This window comes from Dromiciops gliroides, chromosome 4, assembly GCF_019393635.1.
Source record: "Dromiciops gliroides isolate mDroGli1 chromosome 4, mDroGli1.pri, whole genome shotgun sequence".
Lineage (NCBI taxonomy): Eukaryota > Metazoa > Chordata > Mammalia > Microbiotheria > Microbiotheriidae > Dromiciops > Dromiciops gliroides.
Window position 1 is genome coordinate 330,963,901 of NC_057864.1, and position 22,870 is coordinate 330,986,770.

Below are 22,870 nucleotides of genomic sequence, written 5' to 3' on the forward strand. Positions count from 1 at the left end.
CCATCCTGGTGCCTCTTTTGTGAAGCAGCAGCTAAGGAGACCCCCAGACTCATGATGGCCACTGAAAAGCCGAAGGAAGATTTCAAGACTGAAAACAACGACCACATTAATTTGAAGGTGGCAGGACAAAATGGTTCGGTGGTGCAATTTAAGATTAAGAGGCACACACCACTTAGTAAACTAATGAAATCCTATTGTGAATGACAGGGTTTGTCAATGAGGTATATTAGATTCCAATTTGATGGGCAACCAATCAATGAAACAGACACACCTACACAGTTTGAAATGGAGGATGAAGATACAATTGATGTATTCCAGCAGCAGACAGGTGGTGTTTCCGAAAAAGAGAACCTGAAACTCTACGCCGGAACTGTGCTCCCAAGGAAAACAATACATTCACAATTAGAAAACCAAGATTTGGTTCATCCACATCCTGATTACTGCAGTATAGTTTTCTCTCTTCTTTGATTCCCTTCCCCCATTCCTTTATTGTACATAAAGTAACTGGTATATGTGCACAGGCATAATGCATATTTTTTTAAACTAAATGGCTGATGGTATGTTTTGATCAACATCAAATGGAGATGGGGAGGGGAAAAAACAAACTGGTTCTGTGAAAATATCCCTTTTCTCCATTAGTGGCATGCTCATTCAACTTTTATCTTTATATTCCAGTAAGTTATTTTGCTCTCACTGTTTAACAACAACAACAAAAAGAACCACAAAAAAATCCTTGCATAACTTGTTTGGATAATTTCAATGTTTTTCTTTTATAATTGTAAAACCAAGGACCATTTTATAACTTTTTGTATATAGCTGTTACACGTAGGGCAATCTCTGTTTCTCAGTAGGGATAAATTACTGTAAAGAAATGATCCTAGATAGTTTTACTTTCAAGTCAAACATCTTGTTGTTTAAATAAACTTCTTGTTTAAAAATTTAAAAAAGAGTCAACAGCTTCCTGGACATCCTTATCATTTTAGAAAAGTTGAGTAGTATACATGTTTGTTCTAGGTGGGGGAGATTGATTCCCTAGGGCAAGAAATTCCCATTTGTCATAATGACCTATTTCATATCATCTCTAGACTCTGAACTCTTGTTCCCCCTACATCCAGAGTAACCACATTTGAATACCATTAATGTAAATAGAACAAAAGAATTAGGTGATGCAGCAGGATTAATACAGATTTTGGTGCCTTTTTATGGGAGAAGCACCATTTTTCATAATATTACTATAATACAACTTGTTGAAGGATCATATTAGATTTTATGTGGATTTATTTTTAGTTGGCTACAGAGAAATGATTACATCAATTTGTGCTCTATTGAAATATTGTTGGACTTGGAATCAGAAAATGTGGGTTTGTATACTGCTTCTCTTATTTTTTGTGTGACTTTGGGTTACATTAGACAGTGAGTTTTTAATGTTTATTGTAATTTCTGGCATTGGTACTTTATAAAAGACAAGAAAATGATGGATTAATGGATCTTTTTCACTTTAGCAAAGAATCAAAACATTTATTATTTTCAAGTGAACAGTCATATTCACATGTGAAATAAGCAAAATATATATTGGCATTATATGTTAAAGATGATATCAATGTTGGGTGAGAAATCTGTGATTCCATATGTTTAGAGAACATTGCCTATGAAGACCTACCTCTATTAATACAAGTCAGCACTTAGCAATTTTTTGTCATAGGAATTTATCTAGGGCATTGAGAGGTTAAGTAATTTGTCTCAGGTCACCTAGTCAATAAGTGTAAAACAAAGGACTTGAACATGGATGCTATTACATATGTAATTAACAATTATCACATTGCAAAATTGATGTAAGGAAAGTTCACTGCAATTCTTTTTTTTTGTTTTTTTTTTGTTTTTTGTTTTGCGGGGCAATGGGGGTTAAGTGACTTGCCCAGGGTCACACAGTTAGTAAGTGTCAAGTGTCTGAGGCTGGATTTGAACTCAGGTACTCCTGAATCCAAGGCCGATGCTTTATCCACTGCGCCACCTAGCTGCCCCGCACTGCAATTCTTAAAGAAATATATAATGAAAAGTTTTTTATACTAATATACATTGATTGATATAGTCATTTTATTTTTATGAGTCATTCTAAGTGAAAGTAGTATGGTTAAAGAAGTTTAGAGTCAGAAAGACCCAGGTTCAAGTCTTATTTTTGGAAATATAATCACTATGTAATCTTGAGCAAGTCACTTAACCTTACTTTATCAATTAATTCTTTTGTACTCTGAGTTATAGCACAGATGCCAGTCTGATTGGCATAGAATGCATTATTATCAGAATTTTTATATTAATCATATCATAGATCTGGTAGAAAAGAAATATAATAAAAGGATCAGTCAATAATTATCTATTAGTTCCAAAAAGTCCTATTTTAATCCATAAAAGTAAGTCAAGAACTGGAGAAAAACACTGAAGAATCCCTATAGAATTTATCCATTAGCAAATATGATGATTTACTCCAGTTAGGATTATAATTTGGATATAGGAAGGACCCTAAAAGAGGCAGCTAGGTAGCACAGTGGATAAAGCACTGGCCCTGGATTCAGGAGTACATGAGTTCAAATCTGGATTCAGACACTTGACACTTACTAGCTGTATAACCGTGGGCAAGCCACTTAACCCTCATTTCCCCACAAAAAAAACCATAAAGGCCAAGACCCTATATATTTTGAAAAAAGAGGAAACTGAAGATGACTTAGAAAGTCAGCAGGAGGTGACTGCTGTGTGGGGGAAGTAATTGAGCCCAACCTTTCAGTCATGCTGACACAGATTCAGTCCCAGGCTGGCTGAGACAGTGAAAGAAACCTGCAGCAACAGTGTTGTCTGAAACTAAGCTCACGGTCTAGTGATAGGGCTGAGCAGTTGGCCAGGGGGAGATAACTGAGGTCTCTGCTAGTGCTGAGGCAGAACTTGGATGTTTCACCCCTGCTAGGAACCAGGAAGTATACTTGAGTGGTGGTGGCCTAGGTGGGGGACAGGTGCAGGCTTGTTGGAGCTAAGAAGTGCAGCACACAAATTTTTGTTGCCTAGTTAATTAGCAAGTTGTCCTGGAGTTATTTACAGACCAGACCATAGGCCAGGTGAGTGAAGAACCTGCCCCTCATTAAATTGTACTATCTTAGAGCCCCTGAAGCTTGGGACAGTGCAGCCTGGGAACAGTGCCCCATGTTAAGAAGGAGTGAAATATCTCTTGGAAAGACAGCTGACCTGGAAAAAAGATCCAGGGGAGATCATTTAAAAATTATTGGACTATGTGAAAACCATGATCAAGGAAAGAGCTTAGACATCATCTTCCAGGAAATTTTAAGGGAAAATTGCCCTGATATTCTAGAATCAGATGGTAAAATAGAAATTGAAAGAATTCAGCAATCACCTCATGAAAGAGATTCCCGAAATGAAAACTCCCACGAATATTATAGCCAAATTCCAGAGGTCCCAGGCCAAAGAGAAAATATTGCAAGCAGCCAGAAACAAATAATTCAAGTCCTGTGAAGTCCCAGTCAGGATAGCACAAGATCTAGCAGCTTCTACATTAAAGGACCTGAGAGCTTGGAATATGATATTCCAGAGGGCAAAGGAATTGGGATTACAACCATAAATCACCCACCCAGAAAAACTTAGTATAATCTTTCAGGGGAACAAATGGGACTTCAATAAAAAAAGAGGACTGTCAGGTATTCATGATGAAAAGACCTGAACTGTATAGAAAATTTGACTTTCAAATGTAAGAACCTAGAGAAGCATAAAAAGGTAAACAGAAAAAAGAAATCAAGAAGGATGTTAAAGTGTTGAACTGCTTATATTCCTACTTGGGAAGCTAATACATCTAACTCATAAGAAATTTCTCAGTATTAGGTGCTTACTTTTTTTATACTTGAGTCTTTTTATATAAAATGACTTATATGGTAACGTTTTAAATAATTCTATATGTGTGACCAATATCTGATTACTTACCACATCAGCGAAGGGGAAGCAGGGGGAGGGATAGAATTTGGAACTCAAATCTTTACATGAATAAATAGAAATCAAAAACAAAAAAGAGTAACCTGAGGCATAGAGAAAATAAGTGACTTGTTCAGTATCACATAGCTTTTAAAATAAATCTCACCTTGAGAGATTTGTTCTCAAGAGATGATGAGTTAATAGACATGGGAAGGCACTATACCTGTGATTTTTTTGGTGTAGGAAACACCCAGGTGAGGAAACTCCCTCCATCAATGGCAGTCAGCTACTTTAAGGCTTATAGAGTTGCCTAAAGTAGAGGTGTCAAATTCCTGGCACAAGATCTTAAATTTGCAAGTAATTATTAACCAAATTAAAAGATAATTTCTATTTGTTTTAAAAAAATGAACAAAAATACAATAAAAGAAAAATCATGTTAACTTGTTTTTTGAGTAAACTTCTCCTGCCATTTCTATTTGAATTTAATAACACTGGCCTAAAGCACAGAAGAAAACAAAAATTATTTGATGCTCAAGATCTCTTAGGTACACTTGAATCTAGGCCTTCTTGGCTTTCAATTTAGCTTCCTAAACACTAAAGCATACTTCCTTGGGACATGAAGGAACCAAAATAAGAGAAGCATGGGAGCCACAAGTAATGAAGGGCAAAGAATTTATGAATGGGCACAACAATTAATAAGAAAAACCCCAAGTAAAGTATTTAAGGAGAAGAGTTGGAGGAGGGGAATGATAATCATGTGTCTGAGGCTGGATTTTAACTCAGGTCTTCCTGAATCCAGGGCTGGTGCTTTATCCACTGCACCACCTAGCTGCCCCCAAGGTGAACAACTCTAGATTCTTGAGAGTAAGTAAGACATTTGAGCAATGTGGTAAACAGACTGCTGTTTTGTAGTCAGAAGAATTGAGTTTCAGTCTTCCCTGTGACACTTACATGCTCTGAGATCATGTACTTATCACTTCATCTTTTGAGCCTGTGATGATCATACATAAAATGAATAAGGAATTATATTTTTACTTCTTACCTTACAGTGTTGCTGTCAAGAAAATATTTTTCAATCCTTATACTGCAATATAAATGTGATTTATTATTATTATAATTGTAAATGGGTGGGAAAAGCTTTATTTCTATTTAGTTAACACGTATTTGTATTCTCTCCCTTTTACTTCCTCTACTTTAAAAAAAATAAGAAGGGGGAAGCTAGGTGGTGCAGTGGATAAAGCACTAGCCCTGGATTCAGGAGGACCTGAGTTCAAATCTGACCCCAGACACTTGACACTTACTAGCTTGTGTGACCCTGGGCAAGTCACTTAACCCCCATTGCCCCACAAAAAAAAAAAATTAAATTAAATTAAATAAAAAAATAAAAAAATTAGCTGTTAGAAAAAGTGAAATATATATGTATGTATGTATATATGTATGTACATATATATATATATATACATAATCTCATGCAAGAAGATCACAAATTAAAAAAATAAGAAAAAAAACCCTGAAATAGATATGCATATATAAATTCCCATACTCTCCATGTTTAAAATGGGTATTTCACTTGACATATTTAGTTCCTCACCTTCCTCAAGAGTAATTAGGAATCGTGTGTATTTTACTAAAACAAAAACAGATATGTCTATAATTCCAAAGTGTTTTAAATAATTTTCATTTTCTTTTATCTGATTCAAACATCATTTTATTTTGTTATATTTGCGAAATTATCACCACCATAGAAATCTCCCTAAAATATCAATTAAAATTATGGAATAAAATATCTTACATTATAGATTAAATTTTAGTTTTTTTTAAAGTACCTTTAAGTTTGGTTCAAAAATCTTCCGACCACATCTCATTATAAATTTATAAATTATTTTTTAGAAAAATACTTTAAAATACTCTGGTGATTTCTATAGTCAAATAAAGTTCTTATAAGCAACCACTTAAACACTCAATCTTTAAAATAATAAAAATATCTAAAAATTATCAAAGTATACATGACTAATTGTTATTAAGCAAAATGTTTCATTCTGTGACCTTTTTAGATGAATATTTCACATTTATATAGTCTCATAGTTAAGAAAGCAAGTTTACACAGGCTGAATTCTTTCAACAGTCATATGCAATTGGCAGGGAATATAGCATCACATGTTTTTAAATGGGCACACAGACTCAGAAAGATTAAATGATATCTTGAAGGATGCCACTGCTTTTCTTCATTCTTTTTCTTCTTCGTATAAGATAAACAGGGAAGACACAAGAGAAAAAGAACATTGTGAAGTCCTTTAGCTTTGTTTTATTTTACTTATATTTATTCCTCCTTCTTTCATCATCCTCTTCCTTTTCTTCAGCATTTCTTCTTTTTCTTTCTCTTCTTTCTCTGTCTAGTTCCCTTCTTTTTCCAGATGAGAAAACTCAGGCTCAGAGATATGAGGAGATTCAGACAGCTAGCTAAAGTGTGTGTATGTGTGTGTGTGTGTGTGTGTGTGTGTGTGTGACCTTATTTTGAGAGCTGGCTTATGAATACAAGTCATGCTAAAATTGCTTTAAAGCTCTGAGAAATTTATTTTTTTCAGTACTTTGAACCAGAATTACATTATGCTTTCATAGTTACGTAGTGAATAAAGCACAGAGGCCAAAGTCAGGGAGATCTGAGTTCATTTACTAGCTGTGATAAGTCATTTAACCTCCATTTGCCTCACTTTCCTCATCTGTCAAATGGAGACTATAATAACATCTCAGTGTTGTGAGGATCAAATGGGCTAATAACTGTAATAGATGTGGTACAGTGCCTAGAACATCGTAAGCACTATATAATGTTAGTTGTTATTGTTATTATTACTATTAAATATTATCATCAGCATCTCAATATTTGTTAAGTATGAAAGCATACAAAGTGTGTGAGAGGTGAGCACATTATCAATGACAACAACAATAATAGCCAAATTTAATATTGTACTTTAAAGTTTATAAAGCACTTGATATCTTACTTGATCTTCATAACCAGAAATGCTAAAACATCACAAAATAATTGGGAAATGATTACAAAGCAAAAAAAAATGCAATTAAACACAGGTAATTTTAATTTGTGGTTTTCTAAGTCAATGTGAATCCTGCAGAGATCCACTTCTATCTGAGACTAACAGTGCTGTTCATAAAACCTTGGGAAGTAGCTATTACTATGACCAAACATTTATAACATTCCTACTCTGTTAACAGGTAAAATCCTAGGGATATAAGAATGATGGTAAAAAAGCACTCTGTCCTCAAAGAGCTTACATTTTATCCCAGGAGAAAATATATAAATATGTAAATGAATTAGAATATAAATACATCCTTTAAATCTGGTTTAGACTTTTTTTTAGACTTCATTTTTAATTGTGATTACATTCTGGACCTTCTGTTACTATACAGACTGAAGTGGAGAAGGGAATTCCTTTTATATAAGTATATACAAAATACATTGAAATTAAATAATTAGTAGTTTAGCAAGAGAAGGTATTAGCTTCTGAGAGAGTCAAGAAAACCATTCAATTAGAAGATAATATTTGGTCTAACATATGAAGTAAATGACAAATTTCTAAGGGTGAAAGTGAGGAAAGTATTTTACTCATACAGGTGCAGCCTCAAAAAAAAAGGGTGTGAAGGTAGGACATGGAGTTTATTCTGTGAGGCATAAAAAGCATACCTGAACTAGTCTACTGGACTAAAATACTTCTGGATTGTAGAGTGCCTATATGGCAGTACTGTGGAAGAACAAGAAAGAGAGGAAGGGACCAGATTGTAGAAGTCATTAAATGTCAATCAATGGAGTTGACATTTAGAATTGGAGTTAATAAAAAGCCCCTGGAGTTTTTAAGTAGAGGGTTCCAAGTTCACTCCTTTGCTTAAGAAAAAAAAAATATCGAACATCTGAATGGAGGATGGATTGGAGTGGGGAGAAATTTGAAAAAGGTAGACCAATGAGAAGGGTATTGTAGTAGATCAGAAAAATAATGCTGAGATTCTAGACTACAACTCAAGTGGTAAGCAATGAACATGAGTGATCAATGGGGTGGAGAAACTACAAGGACCATCCGAAAAAGAATATATTTCTTAGTAACATTGCAGCAATTGATTTCACAAATTCTCTTAATTTGACTAGTTAGCTATGATAGTTCAAAAACGTGAAATAATAAAAGTCTTTTTAGCTATCCCAGAAGATCACCTGAATTACTTTGAGGCTTAATATTTTATGAAATTTCATTTAAATTCAATAGCTATGAAGAAATGACTAGAGGGACCGACAGACAGAGATAGAGAGAGATAGAGACAGAGCCAAAGAGACAGAGGAAGAGAGAGACAGAAAGAGACAGAGAGATAAAGCTTATGTGTTTCTTTAGGAAATTAGAATATAATGTTTATCTTCCTGAAATAATCTAAATGGATGCTACAGGAATATTTGTAGAATAAAGTGATACTTTCCATTGCTCAGCTGCTTTATAGGAGTGCTTTCTTTATACCCTTACCTTCTAACTTCTATTCTATCCCTGCTAAAAGAGACCCACAGCTGAATTTTCTAGCAATTCCTCATAAATTCTTCTAGAAATAGTTTTCCCTCCCAAATTCTAATTTTGGATTCAACTATTAAGCAGAATCTAATGTTCAACTAAATGCAATGTGTTGATTCTATTCATAAGTCTTCTAAATGGGACTTGTTATTTTTATCCTTTCTTGAAAATAAAATAAGATGTAATGTTTCCCTGGAGAAATAAGACATAACTTTCTACTTCCTCAGACCAGGACTAGACTATATACCATGCAACTTTACTTTCTATAGTTTCCCCAATTTGTTCTTTTTCCTCAACCTAGTTCTAAGACTATAAATTGACCAGCTATACTTAACCTGCTTGCATGGTCCAACTCCCTTTTTGGACACAAATAATAAAAATACTTCAGCTAGAACAATATTGAGGACTGAATTACTTCTTCAATAGTCTTATGTTTTAGAATGAAACTATACTATAAAAGTGGATCTGTCCAGAAATCATTTTGACTCCAGTTCTGCTCTTCCCTTATCTAGCATGCCATGATAGAAATGTAACTCAGTCTATAAGGATAAAATTTATTGTTCTTACATTGCCTTTAACCGGCTATCTTGCCATGACCAAACACCTAAAGTTATTTAAGTCTTATTTTTTTTCTCTCACTGGTTGAAATCAAGCCTTTGATAAAAGGTGTAACCTAATTCACTTTTGTACAGTTCTAACTGACTGAAGATTTTTATCCATAAATGAAGCTAAAATATGACTATCTACCACGTCTATCCATTGTTTCTTGTTTTACCCTTGGGGTCTAATCAAAAGAAGCTTAATTCTTTCATGACAGACCTTCATAGATAGTTAACATTCCCATGAAGTTTTCATTTTTCTAGGGTAAATGCCTCTATTGCCTTCAACTTATCTCTTTATAGTAACTGTCATTATATGGAATATTCAAGTTTGTTACGCATTTTACTTTTTATCATTGTATTGGAATTTCACAGCAATCTTGTGAGATAGGTTTTCCAGGTATTATTGTCACTATTTTAGAGATGGGACATCTGAGAAGTTAAGCAACTTAAACAAACTCCTAAACTAAATTGGACTAATTCCAATACTAACACTCTACTCACTATGTCATATATTATTTGGCATCAAAATAGAAAGACAATGCCTGGTATTTTTTCAGTTGCCAACAGGTACACTTTACTTTAAATTTGAAAATCAACTGAAGAATTGTTCATTGTTTCCTTCAGTATGCTTATTGAATGTCATCCTAGAATGCAGACTTTGTAAATTGAGCAATTTTCTGAAACTGTGTCACCTTTATAATAGCTAAAAGATCTCTTTCAGTGATATTTTGTTGTTCAGTGGAATTGTATGACATGATTAGTGTAAACATTTAAGAACTTCACAATAAAACTTTGGTTTAAAATGAATTTACTTGGGGCAGCTAGGTGGTGCAGTGGATAAAGCACTGACCGTGGATTCAGTGGGACTTGAGTTCAAATCTGGCCTCAGACACTTGACACTTACTAGCTGTGTGACCCTGGACAAGATACTTAGCCCTCATTGCCCTGCAAGTATATATGTGTATATATATTTGTTTCTTAGAGTCATGCTATATAATATTTTATTAAGTTAACATTTTAACATATTAATTAGTGTATCTAAATTGAACTAGACAAACACACACATTTGCACACAACTGCATACTAGTCAGAGCCATGATATCTTTGAAAATTGAAATTAAATATTTTCTAAGAGCAATGGAACAGTGAATGGTAGATGTAAGCAGACTGCTTGTGAAGGAGGAGGAGGAGGAGGGGAGATGATGATGACGACGATGATGATGATGATTTAGAACAAAGGACAAAGGATGCCACCAAATAAATATATGATTTTTAAAAAATAGCACCTAAAAAGAAAGAGCAAGGAATATTCAAGTGGAAAAAATGGAAGCAGTGTCCAATTTTATATTCTTGGGCGCAAAGATCAGTGCAAATGGTGACTACAGCCATAACATTAAAAAACTCTTGTTCTTGGAAAGGAGAGCTATGGCAAATCTCGACAGCATACTGAAAAGCAAAGATATTATCTTCTTGATAAAGGTCCATGTTGTCAAAGCTATGGTTTTTCAGTAGCATTGGATTATAAGGAAAGCTAATGTGTCATTGACAGACTTAAAACCACATATTTGGAGCTCCAATTTGGATAATCCAATTATAATAAGAGGGTAAAACAGCTTACAAAACTTTTATTGTAATAAGTCAAAATTGATAAAGAAAGAATAAGAACTCCATGTAGAAACATGGGACTCAACTAATGGATCAGCTAACTGCATTAACAAACAACAGTAGTCATTTAACATTAATAGCTAAATGTACCAATATACATTTCAAATGGGACTGTCATTTGTTCATTTCAAACCTCTTTTCAAGAAACATCTCTATAAGAAGTTTATTCTGATTTCTCTATTTAACAGTAATCTCATTCAAAAATTATTTGTATCAAAATTATCTGCACATCTGTTTTGAAACCCCAGTTTCCATGACTACTAGAAATGTAAGCTCCCTAAAGGCTCATAAACATATGAGATGATTAATAAATTATTTTAAATGAATAAATAAATGAATTAGAGTAGGGAAGGCAAGGTGTTCTTACTATTTTTTACATACATTTATCTGATCACAATGTGTATGGCTATGTGCAAGCCAGTTTTCACAAAAATACAAGAATATCACTGCAAAAAATGTCATACATACTTTTCATGGGGTTTTTCCTCCTTCCTTTATCCCAATAGAGGAATGTTGAATTGGAGCATGGCCAGGAAGCTTTTAGACTTTGCAGGTAACACAACCTGGGGAGAAGTAAAGATGGTATGGCAGGATAAATAATTCCATTTATCTATCCCCTGCCCCCCAACAACTGGAATAACACACATCTCTTAAATGACTAAAATAGTGTTGAGTTGCCAGATGCTTAGGTTCAGCTCCTATAAGTACTGTAGTCTACTATATCCCCATTACCATTAATATTAGTTCACCTTGCCTCTGGCAATGTGAAGCATTGGGTTTACATGAGTAAAGCTATCAACTAATCATCTGGAAAGAGTAGAGCAAAAAATACAGGGTCCACATTTTTTTAAACAGAAAAGACAGTAAAAAATAGCCCTTTATATTAGAATGCTAGATTTTACATTAAGTGCTTGAATTTCCTGAAAGCAATATCCAGATTTCAAACTTATTGAAGTATAATCTATTACATGAAATGACATTAGACGTATTGATTGCTGAACTTACATGACAAAAATCTTTGAAATAACAATGAGGAATTTCAATTAAGAATAGCATGGATAGGGGCAGCTAGATGGTGCAGTGGTTAAAGCACCGGTCCTGGATTCAGGAGTACCTGAGTCAAATCTGGCCTCAGACACTTGACACTTACTTACTATGTGACCCTGGGCAAGTCACATAACCCCCATTGCCTGCAAAAACAAAAACAAAACAAAACCAAAAAAGACTTACATTAAAAAAAATAATAGCATGGATAGAGATGGTATATTTGAGTTTTAAAATATAATTTTAATAATAATTTTGGTTTAGACATTTTCACAGACTCTTGAAAACATCAATGTGCTATATAATCATAAGATATTTTCCCTTTATAAGTGTTACCAGGCAATGAAAATGCTTGCGTGTGTCACTAGCTAGATAACATCAGAGAATTTTGAAGAAAAATATTATATTAGTAATGACAAACCATTCCAGTATCTTTGCCTAGAAAACCCCACAGAAGGGGTCATTAAGAGTCAAACATGACTAAACAATAATAATACTATTAAAATGATTTATATCATAATGACTATTACTACAAAATAAACTCCACAAATAGGGGAAAAATTATACTCTGATACCCCATGAAAAAAGAAACTTTTTTAAGAATTGTTCCTCAAAAATCTACATTATCTCTTCTAGTTAGGGATAATGGTTGGACCTCTGATTTTATTGGTGTGGGAAACTTATGGGAGAGGAAACTCACTCTAACCTATGAAGGTTGCCTTATTTTTAGCAATTTATAATCTTACATAGTTGCCTAAAGTATTGGGAGCTTAAGTGACTAGATCGTAGTCAGATATCAAGTATGTGTCAGAGGTCCATCTAAAACTCCTTAGTACCTTTCATTACCTCAAGGTATTATTAAGGAATTCCTCAATGAATATCTGGATCAACTTTTTTTGTCCTTTTTAGGATTAAAAAAAAAAGAATTTCACCTTTAGATGCAATGTGGAACAATGGTTAGATTCAAGGGAAAAAATGGTTTCAGTTTTGTCTAGCTGTGTGAATATATACATAAACATAATAGCTATGATACCACAACTAATATCTTTAAGAAATCATTAAACTTCTCAGGTAACCCAGAAAATTCTCTAATGGTATACTGGTATGGATCTCCTAAGAGTTTCCAATCTACTTTATGGCTACACTTCCCATATTAAGAGTTCTCGAGCAGTGGTAGCAAACTCAATTGAAAATGTATTTTTGCTGGTTGCATACTGATATAAGAAATCACAAATTAACATTATATTGTATTTTATTTATTTTGTTAAACAATTTCCAATTACATTTCAATCTGTTTCCTGCCACACTGGAAAGTTTTGTAAAGCTGCAAGCAAGAGTTTGCCATTGTTTTCTAGAGAAATAAATTCACAGATATGAACAACTTCCTTCTGTTATTTAGTCTCTAATTGTTTTTTGGCCAAATGCATACCTTTGGTTATTTACCTAGATCATTCTTGTCTTTGTCATTTTCTTACTGAGAGAGAAGTAGTTTGTGTTCCAAAAGTAATAAATGTCAGTGCAATAAGAGTTATAGTTTCTAAATAAGCTATTTGGTATTTGCTGTTTTTAATTTCTCACAAATTATGTATTCCTGAATGTAGTTTCAGGAATGTATAATGAAGAAAAAGCCACATTTCCCAGGAATATACCTTAACTCAGCTTAATGTAGCTGAGATAGATGGTTCATTTAATAAGTGTTTTTACAGAGTAAATAAAATACATATTATTCTTCATTTTAAGAGTCTATAAACACACTAAAGTTGGTTTTCTGACTGGGATCATTTTTAGTAATATTGCCTTTATGATGTTTATATAAGTAAAAAACAAATGAACTATTATGTTACCATTTTAAAAGTCTAAGCTTTTGCTATTTCTTTTTAAAAGAAAGTTCTATTTTCCATTTCAAAAATAAACACAATGTTGTAGAACTCCTGTTATGTAAATGTGTATTATGGATGGAATAATGAAATCTGAAGTTTTGTTTTGTTTTGTTTTTTTGGAGAAATAAGGTCTTTAATCTGGGCAGAGGAACTATAGCTCATGGTATCGCAAAGCTCAGAAGCTAGGAATACCCCTGAAGCTTTTAATAATATCTAACATATAACATTAACTTTATTTTTGTTTGTTAAAGGAATTTTGCATATATCTTCACATTTAGGCCTCCAGACAACCTTTTAGGTTAAGTTCTATAGCTACCACATGTTACATAAAAGGAAACTAAATCTCATTTAGGTTAAGTGATATACTTCTGATCACACAGCTTATAGGGCTAGATATAGGATTTGAAGTCAACATTCTATCTCCTTCACAGTACCTCACTGTAAGACAACAAAGTCTACAACCCTTCCAGGTATTCACTTCAAAAATTTCCAGGTAATTACCCAAACAAGCATTCTAAACAATTTCAGATCACCTTGCTTTAAGAAAACTAGTTAGGGGATGCAGAGAGAGAGTGGGAGAAAGGGGCAAAAAAAAAGACCATTTGAATGTTTGAAGAAGGCTTTGTTTTATCTTGTGTTTTAACTGTGTAATGGGAGTTTGGACCAAGCCTAAACTACCTAAGATTATGTAAATAACATGGAAGACTTTAGAGTAAATACATCTGGGAGATAGTACAACTGATGTATATGTGGCTTGTCTGTGTTAGCCTACCATGTGGTTGAGAGCAGCTTTTATCCATGGGCTACTTTGTCAGAGTGTGTAGGGAAACATCTAGATGACTCAGTAGAAAGAGCACTGGATCTAGTGTCAGGAGTATGTGAGTTCAAATATGTCTTCAGACAGTAAAAAGCTGTTTGACCCTGGACACGTCACAGGACCCTGTTTGCCTCAATTTCCTCATTTGTAAAACGAGGTGGAGAAGTAAATGGCAAACCATTCCAATATCTTTGCCTAAGAAAAACCCAAACAGGGTAACAAAGGGTCAGATATAACTGAAAAAAACAAAAACTAAATGACACTTAGTACTATCTACACTTTCAACACCCCTGGCCTAGGGCCTTTACTAAAATTGTGTCTGAAGCTGAAGAACCCACTCAGTGAAAACAAATAGAGGGGCAGCTAGCTGGTTCAGTGGATAAAGCACTGGCTCTGAAAATTCAGGAGGACCTGAGTTCAAATCTGGCCTCAAACACTTGACATTTACTAGCTGTGTGACCCTGAGCAGGTCACTTAATCCTTATTGCCCTGCAAAAAAAAAAAAAAAAAAAAAAAAAGGGACAATATGAGGTTCATGGAGTAGAGTCTCTGACCAGAGAACTCAAGCTCTACGTATCTAAGTCTAGCAGTCCAGAGTTGGTATTGCAACATAAGTGTCACCCTAAGAACCAAGGGCCCCAAGATAGTCCAGCTGGGCATTGTACATGAAAGTAAGGGGAGTAATAAAATGTAGAAATTGAGCTATATTGTTAGCCTAAGTTATCCTAAGAGTGGAAGGGAGGAGACAGAATTAGGCCCTAAAGTGATAGGAAGAAATGTCTGTATGTTTGTTTTTAACATATATTCAGATAAATGTTCCTTTACAAAAGTTATTCTAATGTTAATTGATTAAACAGAACTTGGGCGCTGGTCATTGGGAGGAATAGAGATGATGGAGTCTCAAGTTGATGACAGAGAAAAGAGAGAATTCAAACTCCCTCAGAGTACCAATGATCCCAGAAGGAGGCTAAAAATGTAATAAGCCTCTTCCTGGGAGAGCATTACCAAAGTCCTTATAATGAAGAAAAAAAAATACTTTATTGTTTCTGTTGTAGGGCAAAGATGTAGAACAGCTTGTTTGAATTAATGAATTAATTCGGGTACATGAAAGTTAATTCAGTTACACAAAATTCACATCAACAGTCTACTGGTTGAGATTTTTTTACCCTTTAAATGGATTTGTTTGCCTTAAAAGAAGAAATGCATAATTCTATTCTATTCAATTCACTTAAACTTTGTTGAATATCTGCAGTGTATAAGGCACCAGGGTTATAGGGATTAGTGAGGGTGGAAGTGTATGGGAGGATAATCAAAAGTGCAGCCAAGACGTTTACTCTCTTGAAACTTATAGCTGTTTATTTTTACATTATAAATACACAAAATAAGTATTTCTCTGTCCCTCTTTAAAGAATGCACAGATTGGGATAGTCTTTAAACATTTTCATATAAATTATAACAACATCTTAACAAATTAGTGTCTTGTTAAAGTGAAAAGGCAATTGAAAAATATAGATGGGGGCAGCTAGGTAGCGCAGTGGATAAAGCACCAGCCCTGGATTCAGGAGGACCTGAGTTCAAATCTGACCTCAGACACTTGACATTTACTAGCTGTGTGACCCTGGGCAAGACACTTAACCCTCATTGCTCTGCAAAAAAAAAAAAAAAAAGAAAAGAAAAGAAAAGAAAAGAAAAACATAGATAGACATGAACTAAATAATGAAGACTGAAATGAGCAGGAGCAAGAAAAGATTATATGCAGTAACATCAATATTGTTTTGTTTTTTTTTTCTTTTAGTGAGGCAATTGGGGTTAAGTGACTTGCCCAGGGTCACACAGCTAGTTAAGTGTTAAGTGTCTGAGGCCGGATTTGAACTCAGGTACTACTGATTCCAGGGCCGGTGCTCTATCCACTGCGCCATCTAGCTGCCCCTGCGCCATCTAGCTGCCCCAACATCAATATTGTTTTAAGAACAATTTGGAGTGAATAAGTAAATGTGACTATTACAAATACCCAAATAAACTACAAAAGACATATGAAGTGTAAGGAATTAATTGTGATTTGGGGTTTCCATGACCCAATCTTTGCTTCATTATGGTCAGATTAAAAGATGTAACCTTGAAAAAGCTCCACCTAGGAGTTCCCCCACACCCACATGGGCCTGGCCAAATTATAATGGGGACAGCCCAAGGCACCAAGGCATATGTTGAACCAATTGGAGACTCAGCATTTGTAAGAACCTCCCTTCCAGTGGGGAGGCAGGAAGAGAGGGAGAGGGAGAGGGGGAGGGAGAGGGGGAGGGGGAGGGGGAGGGGGAGGGGGGAAGGGGAAGGGGAAGGGGAGCTGGTGGTGGTTGGCCTTCGAACTGAACTGGGAGACACTGCACAGCTGATTCTCCTTGAATCTGTGGATTCCAGGTGGTGGTAAGTTTGTATTGTTGAGGCGAGGCTGGCTCTTTGGGCTAGCTGAGCTGAAGGCAAGTTTGGGGTTTGAGTCAGTTTTTGTTTAAGCTGGGCTGTTCTGCTTGGCTGAGGAAGCAGAGCTTGTTTGGGGAACCTGGGGCCTTTTTACCCTAGAGATTTGGATACTAATAATGTGGGAAGTAGGTCATATCTTTCCCTTTCTCTATCCCCTTTCTCATTATCCCTGGCTCTATTAACTTCACCTTTGTTGTAGATTTGTACCCATTAAAAAAACCTGATTTGTTTGTGGAAAAAGAGGCTGTTAATGTCCTTTCTTATCAGTCTTAGTGAAATAACTAAAAAAACGTAGTTTGAAGGGAGGAAACCCTGGACCTAGAGGTCTCTCATTATTTTCTGAACCCCAAAATTACAGCAAACTGCCCAATTAACTCTCCCCATACTGAATTTGGCCCAAACAGAAAGAAGACACTATCTGCATCCAAGAAAGAACTGATAAATAGAAGTATTTATAGAATAATTTTATACATGTAAACATATTTGTATCTAATCCCTAGGATGGGGGAGGGAGAAAACAAAAAGGAAAAAAAAGAAATTTAAATGATAATTTCATTATATATTAAAAAAGGAATAGCAAAGTTAAACATAACAGATTTGCAGTTTCACATGTGGAAAAAAAAAAGGCATTTTGTACCATTGACCCTTGTATCCAAGAAAACACATACTCCCATTAGTTTCTGTGTGGGTTCGGATGACTACATTACTATGCACTATAATATAACCTGTAATAAAAACTTAATTAATCAATTTGCAAGGGAGTCATGATAGGGTTAAACCAGGTAGAAGCTGAAACTCTCTCCCTCTCTTTTTCTCTCACTCACACACACACACACACACACACACACACACACACACACACACACACACACACACACACAGAGTTATGATATTTACCATAGTCTGCTGTTGTTGCTATTCTGTATCACTGCCATTACATTTTTACAGTGAGTGGCTATGAAAACTACTTAGAAAATATTATTCCCTAGCAGACTCTCAAGGTATCAAGATACATGATTCTTTCCAACCCCCTCCCCAAATGAAAGCATATATTTTAATGGAGAACCATGAAAGTGCCCCAAAATAGCACCGTAGAGTATAATATTGCACCTTTTGCACCTGAGGAGGGGATTGGATGGTATGTCATCCCTGTTATTGTTATTTAATATAATAAAAAGAAGAGAATCAAGAGTCATCTTGGCATTATGTTTCTGATTATCTTTAACTTACATAAAATGTGTGTTGGAATGGAAAAATCTGATATAATGTTCCTGAAGAGCCATTCTGCAACACTCTTGAGACTTTGGCTTCTGGTGTTTAAAATGGAAATATTATATGTCGTATAAACATCACAATGATTCTCTCCTAGTGAAAGGTGATAAAATGAAAGTTATTTTGTTTATGAATAATAAATTCCATTTAATGCCTCCCTTATTTTAGGATTCCATGTGGTTCAGGTTAACTCATGTGTCATTATTAAACTACTGTGCATTTTCCCCAGGTGTGGAAATATTCTTGTTAGAAAACAAAGGCAACTACAGAGTCATTAAGGGTATTGTACATCCCTCCTGAAAGTTGTTATAGGGTAAATTAACTGTTGTGTTCTCTGTTGGAAAGTCTTTTTGTTCTGGCATTGTGACATAAAATGAACAAAGAGCACGTCCATATGTAGAATATTATGCTAACACAGAATGTTGAAACCCAAATCTCTATAAACATACCTAACATTACGATGGGGGATCCAATACTGAATCAATTTTCTAAGATCACAATAATGATATTATGGAGAAAAAAGTTTTTATGTTATGGAATTATCTACAGTTGTGTTATATGTATGTATTTCTACAATTCAGTTTCATAAAGTACTGGGCTTTGTTGTTGTTGTTGTTGTTGTTTTTTGTTTGTTTTTGTGGGGCAATGAGGGTTAAGTGATTTGCCTAGGGTCACACAGCTAGTAAGTGTCAAGTCTCTGAGGTTGGTTTTGAACTCAGCTCTTCCTGAATCCAAGGGACTATAACTGCTGTGCCACCTAGCTGCCCCCATTAAATACTGTTTTAAAAACAACTTATAAATTGTGTATGCCTATATATACATCTATATACTCCTATGTTGAATTCATGATTGCTGTGTGAAGACATTTATTGGCATTACTTATGCTTTATCTACATTTTCAATGTTCTAAAATGATTTTTATAGATTTTTGATAAATTCACTTTTTAATTTTTCTAAGACATAGGAAAAGAGATAACACAAGGTATATACTGAGTATAAGCAAGTTGCAAAACATCACAAGCAAAGAATTAAACAGGAGAAATAGTGTAAAACATGCCATCAGAATGTTCATATGAACAAAAAAAAGAATGTTCATATGGCAGTTTGTACCCAATATGTGGTACAAATCATATTGGTCTAATGACCCACAGTGGATCATATCGGCCTCACCATAGCGATGTCGTTTTGGTCCTCTTTGAATACAAAGAAACACTAACTATATAATAAAAAATACACTACAAGCTTCATTGTTGTCCATGTGATGTCAATAAAAATGAAGGAAGGTTCCATATTGATTGGGTAGAATCCATATGGTGTGATTTGGTGTATATACATAAAAGTTGCAAGAGATGGTGGCACTGAGAGATGGGATTTGCATCTCTAGTGCCTTGTAGACAGTAGAAACATAAGGAATGATTGTTGAATGACATTGAAATAATATAATGATTAGACCATATATTTATTTGAGTACTTGAAAATAAAAACACAATGGAAGGTCATAATAATAATAATAATAATAAATCATACACACAAACTATTTTCCACTTGGATTTTAGAAGAGGGTTTGAAGGAAAAGCCTACACAATATATTGGACAATGGTTAGGTGGATAAACAATCCTAAATCAAGTTTCCACAGGGTCTCTGAATAGTAATCATGATGTTACGATGGATTAATTACAAAATTTGGAGTCAGAAAATTGGGGATTGAATCCAGGATTGCAACACTAACTAGATATATAACTATTAGATCAGTTACTTACATTTTCTAAAATCTTAGTTGCCTCATCCATAAAATGGGGCTAATATGTGCATTACTTAGACCACAGAGTCTTTATAAAAGAGGCACTTTTAAAATTATAAAGTAGCAAAATGAATGTGAGATCATAATGATGAGTGTAACAGTCCCATGTCCTTGTCTTTATATAGATAGATAGATGATATAGATAGAAATGTATATATATGTATATATATGCACACATATACATATATGTTCATACATATAAACAAATATATATACCTAGGAAACAAAACACACATATATACTATATATATGTATGTATGTATATATATATGTGTATATATATGTGAATCTTTTGAATTAGAGAATTGATTTTTATCTGAGAGATAGCATCTTTGGTACTTCATTATCTGAGATAATATGTACAAAAAAGACATTGCTGGAACTAGAGGAAAAATATGGGATATAGCTTTTGAAAAGCTATCTGGAGGGGCGGAGCCAGGATGGTAGAGAGGAAGCAGCAAACTGCCTGAGCTCTCCTTCTGTTCCCTCAAAAAGAACATTAAATCAAGCCTCTGGACAGATTCTGAAACTACAGAACCTGCAAAGAGACAGAGAGACACAGTCCTCCAACCAGAGATAATTTAGAAGACTTCAGGAAAAGGTCGGTCTGACTCTGGCAAAAGGGAGGCCCAGCGCAGGGCAGCAACCCAGCGCCGAGGGGGTCAGGGCAAGTCAGCAGGAGCTGTGGGCCACAGCCGAACAACTGAGGCCCCTGGAACCTGGTTCAAAAATCTGGTGGCCAAGAAGGACAGTGGAAAAACCTACCTGCACCGGCCGAGAGGGCCACAAACGGGTCAGGCGGGCGCGGGGTCTGGCGCCTGGCTGGCCAAGCACAATCAGACAGGAAGTGCAGGGCGGGGCATCTCCACACACCATAAAGGCCTCAGAGTAAAAACCCGGTCACACAGCACCTATACCCCTGCACAAGAAGCCCAAAACAGGAACCCTGGTGCCCCCAGAGCAGACCTCAACTTAAAAATAAATAAATAAGCTGCAATAATGAGTAAGAAGCAAAAAAGAGCCCTCTCCATTGAGAGCTTCTGAATCAATAGGGAAGAAGCCAACACAAGCTCTGATGAGGACAATAGCCTCAAATTGCCTACATCTGAAGCCTCACGAGGTGAATTGGTCTCAAGAACAAAAAGCCTTCTTGGAAGAGCTCAAAAAGGATTTTAAAAATCAATTGTGAGAGGTAGAAGAAAAAATGGGGAGAGAAATGAAAGCAAAACAAGAAAACTATGAAAAAAGAATCAGCAGCTTGGAAAAGGAAGCACATAATTTCACTGAAGAAAACAAAGCCTTAAAAAATTCATCTGGCCAAATGGAAAAAAAGGTGCATAATCTCATCGAAGAAAAGACTGCCTTAAAAAATTAACTTGGCCAAATGGAAAAAAAGGTGCATAATCTCACTGAAGAAAACAATGCCTTAAAAATTAAAATGGGACAGTTGGAAGATAAGGAATCCATGAGACACCAGGAATCAGTCAAGCAGAATCAAAAAAATGAAAAAATAGAAGAAAATGTGAAATACCTCATTGGAAAGACAACTGATCTGGAAAACAGATCCAGGAGAGACAATTTGAGAATCATTGGACTGCCTGAAAGCCATGACCAGAAAAAGAATCTAGACACCATATTCCAGGAAATTATTAAGGAGAACTGCCCTGATATCATAGAATCAGAGGATAAAATCATCATTGAAAGAATCTACCGATCACCTCCTGAAAGAGACCCCAAAAGGAAAACTCCAAGGAATATTGCAGCCAAATTCCAGAACTATCAGGTGAAGGAGAAAATACTCCAAGCAGCTAGAAAGAAGCAATTTAAATATCATGGAGCCACAGTCAGGATTGCTCAGGACCTGGCAGCTTCAACATTAAAGGACCGCAAGGCATGGAATATGATATTCCGGAAGGCAAAGGAGCTTGGATTGCAGCTGAGAATCTATTACCCAGCAAAAATGTGCATTTTCTTTCAGGGGAAAACATGGACATTTAATGACATTGGGGACTTTCAATCTTTCCTGGTGAAAAGACCAGAACTGAATAGAAAATTTGATCTCAACATACAAGACTCAAGAGAAGTTTAAAAAGGACCCAAACTTTCTGTTTCATATTTGATCCAACTTGTGTCTGGTTTCTTGGCACCTCAAGTAAATAAAACTATAATTTTGGATCAAAAAAAAAAAAAGAAAAGCTATCTGACTGTATGTTTATTTGGCTTGGCAGTCTAATGTTGGGGGGAGTTTAAACTTATTCATCTTGCAGTGTGTGTGTGGTGTGTAGTCTGCATGTGTAAGTGTGTGTGTGTGTGTGTGTGTGTGTTTGAGAGAGAGAGAGAGAGAGAGAGAGAGAGAGAGAGAGAGAGAGAAGTTATGCTCTCTTAGCACCTGTATTATATGAAGGCATAAGGAAAATATCTGATATGGAAAATTTGATGTTTAGAAAACTATGGGAAGGAACACAAAAGGCTCCCCCCTTTACATTCAATTGGTAAGCAAATAAGTAAGTCAAATAAACAGATAATTTAAAAGTTGGAAGGGGGAGGCAGCTAGGTGCCACAGTGGATAAAGCACTGGCCCTGGATTCAGGAATACCTGAGTTCAAATCTGGCCTCAGACACTTGACACTTATTAGTTATGTGACCCTGGGCAAGTCACAAAACCCCCATTGCCTCACAAAAAAAAAGTTGGAAGAGATCTCAAAGGTCACCTAAATTCATCCAATATTTGAAGACTTTTTCTCTACAGTACAGGTGACAAGCATTCACCAATTTTTACTTGACTAAC

General features: G+C 35.2%; 1 pseudogene; it reads left to right on the plus strand.

The window, feature by feature from the left end:
* The first annotated feature begins 54 nt into the window (after positions 1 to 54).
* LOC122755096 lies at positions 55 to 15,512 on the plus strand (annotated as a pseudogene).
* Positions 15,513 to 22,870: the final 7,358 nt, after the last annotated feature.